Raw genomic sequence first — 9,775 nt, 5'->3', positions numbered from 1 at the left:
GTTCATACAAACTAAATGAAAATTCTGTCATTAAACTTGACTTATTTATATTGGTTTATCACAGAGCATTATGGTACATGGAAATGGCATGGCAAACTGAAAGTGAGAAATGGAATTCAATTATTAATGTTTTCAATGGAAACAAACAATGCAAATTTTAAATTACTGAAAACTAGTCATAAAAACATTGCAAATGTAAAATCGCTAGATTGCTCAAATACCCCTTGGTCCCCCCCACCTCCCCCCCAAAAAAAAAAAATGCTGTTTATCAATTACCATGTTAAAAATGTGAGTTTTGCACTTTCCTGCAAGTTTTTAATAGATTGACCCAGGTACAAGTGGGCGTTGACTGGTTTTTAGGTTACCTGAGCATACTGGCCCGAGTACTGGATACTGGCTGCTCATGACTAACTGTGGGTTATCCCTGCTTTATGCTACTATGGTTTTATTGGCCTCTATCTAGGAAAGGCTAAAGCTGAATTATATCAGTCTTTAGAGTAATGATGGAATGGATCCTTCACACATGCTATACTTGAATTTGATCATTGCATTTAATCATTGCCATGCAATTTTTTATTGGTTGACGAATGATTCTTGTTGATTATTTCTTCTCACAGTAAGTAATTGATTTAGATAATCCTTTGGAAGGCATGCTGATGGCAATATGAAATGCAATATTTGATGTGATAGATGAGTACTGTTTGTTATGAGAGGATATTGATCCCTATTTCTATGCTAGCATGAAAAAGCTTGCTCTTGGAAAAATTTAAGTTACATCCTTTGGTCATTTCCTGTTTTATTGATTACATCTTCATAAATACTTAGAATAATCTTTGCTTGATTCCGTAGAACTCATTTGTGCATATTGTGTTGGATGTATTTGGTTGAATATACATACAAAGAATCATTTGCAGATTTTTTTAATTTCTTCATTGTCCATTTGAGGCAACTTTGAAATGCAATTGGTAAATGGCCTCAAATACTCCGTTGGAAGTCCATTAATTCAGTTGGAATACAAAACAAGTATAATCACTTTGAGGAGAAGTGGATTGCAGCAAACCAAGGCAATTTGATTAGTTTCCATTGAAGATGACAAGCAAATAGGAAAGAGTATTAGAAAACATGCAAAAGAGAACAAAATTGCATGGCCTAGAATATATGATGGGCATTCAATGCAATTTGCAAAGGATAAATCAAATTTTGGTATTAAAACTCTGGCACAGTTGGCATCATTTTTCAAGATTGGGTCATGTCTTCCAAGTGAAGCCTATAATCAATGTACACTGAATGAGAGTCGTAAAGTAGGATTGCCAAACAAAATTTCTTGGCAAATGAATTTACAAACCATTACAAATCACAGCAAAATAATGAGAAAGCCAAAAATACTATGGCTGGGATATTATTAATATGAAAAACCACTTTCGGAGGTTGAAAGGAGAAAAAGGTAAATATTGAAAGAATATTCAGAGATCTCTATGGCATAGTGCTTTTAATTAATGGTAAGATTCCGTACTTATCCCTAGTTGGACACAAATAGGGTCCTGATGAATGTGAGGTGGAGATTGATGTTGATGGCCGGAATGTAATGTAGGCCAGCTACTTTGGGCAAGGGTTTCTAGTTCAGAGACAGCAGAGATGCTAAAGATATGACTGAGGCTAAAAAGGATAATGTAGCTGTTTAAATTTCTTCTGAGTGGGGCAATTGTGTTGCGGATGACATTTTGATGAGGATGTACAAGTTCTTTAGACTGCTGCTTACAGACAAGAGAGGAGGAAGACGCAGACTCAAAATTACTTGGATTTTTGTGCTCCTTATGACTCTAGAGGCTCAACGAGCAGTTGAGCAGGAGTAAACTCTGCGTTTTCCTTCTGATTCTAGAGGGATGGCAGGTGATTGAGCAGGAGTAAGATCTGATTGCACATGACATTCAGGCTCATCGCTAGCTTGCTATACTTTCTGGCCACAGTGGTTGGATGTATGTATCTTGCTTGGGTTGAGAGAGTCCTGGAAGATCATCTGAATGAGGTGAAGTAAACTACAGGACACCATCGAACTCTTGATTAGCTTATAATTCTTCATTGCTCGCAATCGTTTGAGGTGTTTATCCTGCTTGGAGAGTCATGAAAGATTAGATTAGGTATAATTTGGATTGACATCAATTAAAAGCCTAGAACTCGAGTAAAGCAGTCAGAGCGATTTGAATTTATTGTACAGGTATCTGATACAGATGAGCAACATGGTATGGCTTCAGTTATTTATCAATAAAATTAATAAATAAATAAATTGACTTTATCTTCTTCTCGCTCTACATAATTTAACTTCATGGCCTGTAGATTTTTATATAGAATAATTAATAAATAAATATATCATAATAGTTTTATAACCAAGAATCACCAGACTATGGAACAAGCTAATTTCATAAGCTGGTCATCAGTTTCCATCTATGGCCCTTGGTTTGTAGTTTGTTTACTGTGGGTTGGAGCTTCATAAAGTGAGAATTTGCAGAACAAAACTGTACAAAACATACGCAGTTTGTTTACTGTGGGTTGGAGCTTCATAAAGTGAGAATTCCCAGAACAAAACTGTACAAAACATACGCAGACAGGTATTATAATAGATATATAGGTGAACTTGGATTGTTCTTTGTGGCTCAAATTTAATTGTTTATGATTCTTGGATTAGAACATTTTTTGTCACACGTGTTCGGGCCATTGCAATGGGGATTTACGTTGGGGACTTGAGTATGTTGCGGGTGTAATGTACTTGGGTTGTACCCAGGCCATGCTTGTGGTAGACCCCCGAGAAAATGTCTATGGTAGGAGAAGATGAATGACCATCAAAATTGTTTTATTAACCAAGATCAACCTGCTAATCTAAGTAGGGGTTTGACCTTACTATGTTGTAAGGTGTGACAACTAAAAGATTTAATTTGAAATGTGTTTGCAACTTTATTTGGCCAAATATAGAGGTTTACTCATGAAAGCATGTAAAGGGGAATGTAGGTTTCTATTCTCTCAACTGGAGTATCACTTCAAATATTATTGATCATAATATTTGCCCTTGTATTATGATTGTTTGGGTGTAATTAAAGCACCAATTTGAGACATGTTGATATATATGTGGAATTAGCTTGCGATTAATTTAAAAGTTGTCTTGTGGGAGTTTGGTGGTGATATTAATATTGAGTTTGGTTAAGATAAAAAAACAAGGATCTAAGCTGGAGTTGAATAACAATTAAATGTATTTTAGGACCAAGTTCAAAAGAAATAGAGATCTTATAGGCCCTTTATCTGGTTACAAGAAAGATATCAAGGGGATCTGGAATAAATGGTCTAACTTAAAAAAATTAAAATAAATGTGCAAGTAATTCATTAATCACTAATAAGGTTTTGGCTCTCTTTTTACTTTATTTTACTCAAGTTTTTAAATAACAGTAAAATATCTTTTGAAGGAACTCAAAACCCTTAACAAAATGGTCTCAAAAGATATTCAGTGATATCCCACAAGGAGTACCACAATAAGACTAAGACAAGGATTTTACAAACAAGCTCCCACATCCTAAGGCAAATGTTGCATGAAAAAACTAATGTGTAGCCAATAAATAATGAAAGGACCAAAAAAAACATCAACCCAAACACTCACAACTAGAAACCTTTATGGTTTTCCTTTAGTCCTGTTGTTGTGGGAAAAAAAGGTTCGTGTCAAAAGAGGGTAAAGATGTTTTTGCATTTTTTTCTTTTCATCGTAATCAAACCCTCTTCCACCTTAGCAATTGCATCCTGCTAGGCCAGTGAATTTGGCGCTGAAATCCCAACACCATAAGAGTGAAGACCAACAACACCCATCGAATAACCTTCTATAGGGCAAAAACATCTTGAGAGACAGAGTCAACAACAACTAGAGAGACAACACTGGGAACATTATCAATAGTTAAAGCACAGTCTCCAACAAAAGTCCTCTTACAAGCAACAATATGCAAACCAACCTCTAGACAAACTCCACCAAAAACCATACCTACTTGAGAAACAATTGCATTAACATTTAGAGGCACAATGGCCTCAATAATCCCACCATTAGAATATGGATATGAGAAAAAGGCAGATAACATAGAGGGATTCACTCATCCACCTAGGGTAAATTCCTACGGTTTTTAGAAATCTTCTCAACCATATAATATTGAGCTAAGCACCATTCCACCACGAAGCTACACATATTTTTTTCAAATCCAAATTGAGACACCACATGCCTAGTTTTAAAATTTCTTCTACATGCAAAGAGAATCCCTTCAAATTCCCAAGTTTGAGCCCATCTTCCTTTAGAATAATTAATTAAGATCTTTGCAGGAAGCCCCTTACAAATATCCATGTTAACCAAATATGTGTAAAGGTGGAATGAGGAATATAAGATGATTCATTATCCATCATTAAGAAAACCTAAGTGCATTTTAAACCTCCTTTAAAAGAGAGTCAAATCATAAGTGAAGGGGGACATAAGGAAGCACAACCCATGCCAGAATCTTACTAAATGTTTAAGAAGGTTCGAGATTAGAATGTGAAGGTTTCACTTTAAGTTTTTGATTAAGTGACAACATGTCTTGAAGGGACCTTGAAACCCAAAACAAAGCAGGTTTAAAACAAGGGTACTTTAAACCTAGCAACAAAAGATATGCGATAAGCCCTTCATAAAGAAATGAGACACAATGGAGATAAGATAAAGTGGAGCAAAAGGGAGCCAAGAAGAAAACTTGCTCCATCAAAACAAAAATGACAATCTCGATAAGAAAAAACACAACTATCCACCGACTACCAAATACAAGGGATCATCAAAATCTAAGATTTCCTGTTTGATCCCTTCTTATGGGATCTCAGGGTCATGTCAAAAGGAGGAGAGGATTCTTTGAATTTTTTCCTTTGATTATAAATCCATCCTTCTTCCACCTTGGCAACCTCAGCTTGGCAAGAGCCCAGGTCCTCTAAACAACCATAACCCACCAAGGCAGGGACAACATACTTTGGAAGAGTAGGGATTGTGAAAGGCCAACACCAGGTGACATTACACTTCCCCCAACAGTAGAGACATCATGAACCCTTTGGTGCATCTATAACATGTGAAACATTGTGAACACCAACTTTAGTAGTAGCATCAATCACACTCCCTAACAAAACAATAACAAAATTTGAATCAACTAGGATAGGGACAACCTTCCCAACATCAACACCTATAATATTAAGACCCAACAACATCTTTTAAAGAAGAGGAACCCAATGTATGTTCACAAGGAGAAACACCATCATGAGCTTGCCCCAAACCATTGGATGTAGCATGTCCATTCAATAGAGAGCCCTTATAAGTCATATAATGGTGAGTAGAGGCGCCCTTCCACCACGAGGAATACTTTTTCTATTTAGCTCTTTCAACCCTACATTTTGTAGCAACATGCCAGGTCATGAAACATTTCCTACATTTGAAATGGACACCTTCATAGTCCAAATATTGAATCCAAGAACCTTTAACTTAAGTTGGATTTGAGCTAACAATCCCTTAGAAGCGTTAATATCAACTAAAATTGAGCAAAGGTAGAATGGAGGATATCAATGGCTCCTTATTTACCATAAGAAAATCTCCAAGAGAACCACTTCTTCAAGGAGAGAACTAATCTAGAGATGAAGGGGGAGATTAGGAAGCCTGACCCAAATAGGCATCTTGCAGAAGGATTCAAAAGTGGGGTTGAAATCCTCATGCGAGGGGAAAAATTTTTCTAGGTCCCAAGACATCTTGACATTTGGCAACAAAAAAACCCTTAGCTAAAGGAAAAATGTGAATCGTATTTGTTATTAGTGGCTCGTAGTGTTTGGTAATCTATTGATGAAGACCACAAAGAGAGGGCCACAAATTGCTAAATTTGCATATAATTATATGAGAGGACAAATTAAAGACCACTTGATTAATCTTTGCCACAATATCCTCTTCCAATGTAAAAGAAATGGATCGACAGATAAGAAAAGGAACAATCTCCACTCTTCCACTTCCAACCACAACCTTCTTTGCATAACTCTCTTTGGGATGAGGACATTCCCCATCCACTTTGAAAGACTTAAAAGAAGCAACTGCTAAACCCCTAACAACCTCTCTAGAATCTCCCAACACATCCAACATATCTGGAACTAGTACAAAGGAAAGACCCCCACTTACACCTAAGAACCCCACTTACATGTGCAAAGACATTAGTAGACAAGTCTGCTACACACATAGTAGAAGACCCCCACATTGTAGACTTAGTTTGTCAATAACACCTTCCAACATTAGAGTTGAGATGGATTCTCTAGATGTTTTACTAGGGCCTATGTTTCATGGGCTGGCTGAGGCTTGAACTAATGGTGTTGGTGCTAGGTCTCACCCTTCTTCATCTTAGGACATCAAGATTGTTGTGTTTTCCTTGGGCATAACTTCAATGTTTGTGAAATTTGATAAGGCTAAGGTTGGATTTTTCATGCCCAAACATTTGCATCTAGTGGGGTTCGAGGGCTGCTACATATGATCCTAATTCCTTCCCAATTTGTCATCTTGAAGTTTGAATATTGATGAAGACATTGTTGCAGATTTGAGCAACAAATTGAGGCTCTATTCAATGACACTATTATTTATCACATCAGGGGTTATTGGCCTACTCTTTGTGGTCTCCATGCTTGGATTTCTAAGCACTGGGAATCTATTATCTCAAATAATATTTAGATTTTTCCCTTGGCGAAGGGTTTCTTTATAGCTAGATTTTATAATCCAGAGGATAGGAGGGTAATCCTTAGTCAGAATGTTTTCACTTGGGAATATCTCTACCCTTTGATGGTCAAACCTTGGCATAAGGACTTTAATCCTACCACACAATCTTTTTGTAAGATACCTATTTGTGTTTGGTTTGCCAACCTTCCACTTCATCTATGGGTGAACTTTGTCCTTGAGGAAGTGAGTTGGGGTTTAGGAGACTTTTTAATGGTGGATGTAGAATCTTCAAATATTCTTCATTCCATGTGTGCTCAAATTCTTGTTGAGATTGATGCATCTTAAGGTCTTCCTGAGGTGATTAAAATATGTACTCCAAAGGGCTCTTGGATACAAACTTCAGATTATGAGGGAATTCCTTTCAAATGTAGGAAGTGTCTCAAGACATGTCATGTGGCAACTTAGTGTGATCTTGATAGAATTAAGCCCAAGACCCTACTTCTGGTGGAAGAGAGCTTCTTCTTAACACTATACAATATCTAAAAAGTCCTCTCAAGAGGTGGAGAATTTATTTGACAAGGCTTCTCTAGAGCTTGTGTTGCTAGATGGTTTGGATTTTAATCACCCTTGACTCTATTTCAGTGCAAAAGGCTATGGTTGATGACAGTCTTTTTGTGGATCCTGCACCTGATGGTTTTGTCTAGTGAAATATCATCGTACATGAGTCCATTAATTCATGTCAACTAAATGCTGAGGCTACTCATCCTGGTGTGGATGAATTTGCTAGTTTTATTCAAGAAGCTCCATTCACTGCAACATCTCTTTTTAGTTCTGTTCATGCTTGTTCTTGTTCTATTGTTGGTTCGGGGTTTGAACATGGTGTTGACCCTCTTATGTGTTCTAGATCTTCTATTTTGGAATCACATGTTTGGTAGGATGAGACTGTCAAGGAGGAGGAGTGGATTCCAATTGTTAGAAAATATTCAAAGAAACCCTCCTCATTTTGATATGACACTTTCCTCCCAAAAGAAGGGAGACAAAGGGAAGTACTACCTTTTCTTTTTTGTCTCACATAGTATGGGTTCCTAGTGTTAAAAGTGTCATGGGCAGTTTGGGCTTAATGTTTATTCTTCTTGACTGTTGTTCCTGGGGTTTCTAGGGTGGTGCTATCTTTGGTACCATTTCTTTGTTTTGCTTAGTTCTGCTAGACATTTTTTGTTATTTTATGACAACACATTTTTTGTTATTTTATGACAACATTTTGCTATAAAGGGTTTCGGTGCATAATATCATAACCTAATTTTCCCTTAAATAAAAAACATTATTTTCTTATTAGGAAATATTTCATTTTGATTCAAGATTCTTTTTTATGCAAGAGGTGTGTAGCCTAAATTACAACCTCTTCTTTAGTTCCAAAAGCTATGTTCCTTCTAAATAAACTCCCTTACTTTGAGGCTTAAAATATGTTATCCTTCATCAATACTCCCCTTTTCATCTAGCAATATGGGAGCTAAAAGGGTGCATTCTTGTTCTCTTCCCCTCTTTGTCTTGAAGATGATGTTTTTGCTCAAGATCTCCTCTTGAAGATAGACATATTGAAGCCAATATCACTTCCTTTTTAGGCTCTCTTCTCACTTGCACATGTCCTTTCATGATCATCTTTTTCCTTGGCTAACAAGAGTATTCACTCTTTGCTAAAGGAATGAGCATATATTGTGTTTTAATTTCATCTCCTTGTTGTTGGAACTCAATATCCTTGTTCTCTTTTACTTAGGATGCCGCCATAATCTTATCTTCAATCATAAGGAGGGGGCAAACTTGTGTATTATACATCCTTGTTATTGATCCCTAAGGAGAAAATGCTTTCCTTAGGACTAAGCATATTTTTTAAAACCCTAAGGAGATAATGCTTTCCTTAGGGTTGACCACCTTTTTGGATCCATATGGAGACAATGCTTTCAAGTGGACTCATACCTTAAGCCACCCTTGTGCACAAACTTGTTTTCAATTAAAACAGGTTTTAAGGGGGGCCCAAATCCCCATAACTTATAAAGGATATAACAATAAAGCCCCAAAATGGTTCAGAGATGGACATAACCAACAATCCTACAATTGAAACCCAACTACCTACTGTCGACAACCATACCAACATGTTTTGAAGGTACCCAAACACCCTATACAAGAGACTACCAAATCAAAAGAATAAATATTGAAGACCCAATCTACCTCAAGGGAAATGAAACCCTTATCTAGCTTAAAATCATGAAATAACTAATATTTTCCTTTTCCTCCCTTATTCTTGGAGCATAACTTCATGTTGAGATGAGGAGAGGACTTCTTACTGTATTTTCCAATAACTCGGTTCCACCCCTCCTCAACCAAATAAATCTCCCTCTACGAATCCAGAAGAAGCAATTTTGTTGGAGCGAGACTAGCAATGAAAACATAGCTAGAAACAAGCCCAACAACAAAGGAAGCCACTGCGTTAGAACCAACATTGACATAAAACCTAGCACCAAGAGTCGCCACTCGCAAAGGGGAACCTACAAGAGCAAAGGGGAAAGTGAAGGAATCATCCAAAGATTGAAGACCAACAAGGACAACATGACATTTAAGACATCTAAGAGATTTACTAGAAAAACATGCATGAATAGAAGCAACACTAGCACCACCAACAACATCATTCATACCAACCAGAACACTACCCACATTATTACTAGTAGCATCCTTCGGTTAAAGAACAATAGTAGAGGCAACCACAACACCAACATGCTCAATAGAGAGGGAAACCTGCACCCTCTTCTTAGCAACAATATAATGTTCAAAAGAAGCCCCCTTCCACCATAAAGAAGCCTTTTTAGGCTTAACCCTCTATAAACAACATTGAGCCGTCAAATGCTCGACATTATAGCATTATCTACATCTAAAGAAAATTCCTTCATAATCAAAAGTTTGAATCCAACTACGATTAGGTAGATCCAATTTGAACTTTTCAGGAAATCCCTTAGAGATATCTACCTCCACAAGGATTCTCATATAAGTAGAATGCATAATATT

General features: G+C 36.9%; 1 protein-coding gene across 1 annotated transcript in view; it reads right to left on the bottom strand.

Moving 5' to 3' along the window:
• The window catches only part of LOC149547393 (uncharacterized), an 81,733-nt gene that overhangs the window by 18,793 nt on the left and 53,165 nt on the right, over window positions 1–9,775 (bottom strand). The gene's annotated exons all lie outside the window — the stretch shown is intronic.

This window comes from Cupressus sempervirens, chromosome 7, assembly GCF_028749045.1.
Source record: "Cupressus sempervirens isolate cs-2001-9-10 chromosome 7, ASM2874904v1, whole genome shotgun sequence".
Taxonomy (NCBI): domain Eukaryota; kingdom Viridiplantae; phylum Streptophyta; class Pinopsida; order Cupressales; family Cupressaceae; genus Cupressus; species Cupressus sempervirens.
Note: the sequence above shows the minus strand (reverse complement) of the source record. Positions and strands in the feature narration are given on the sequence as shown.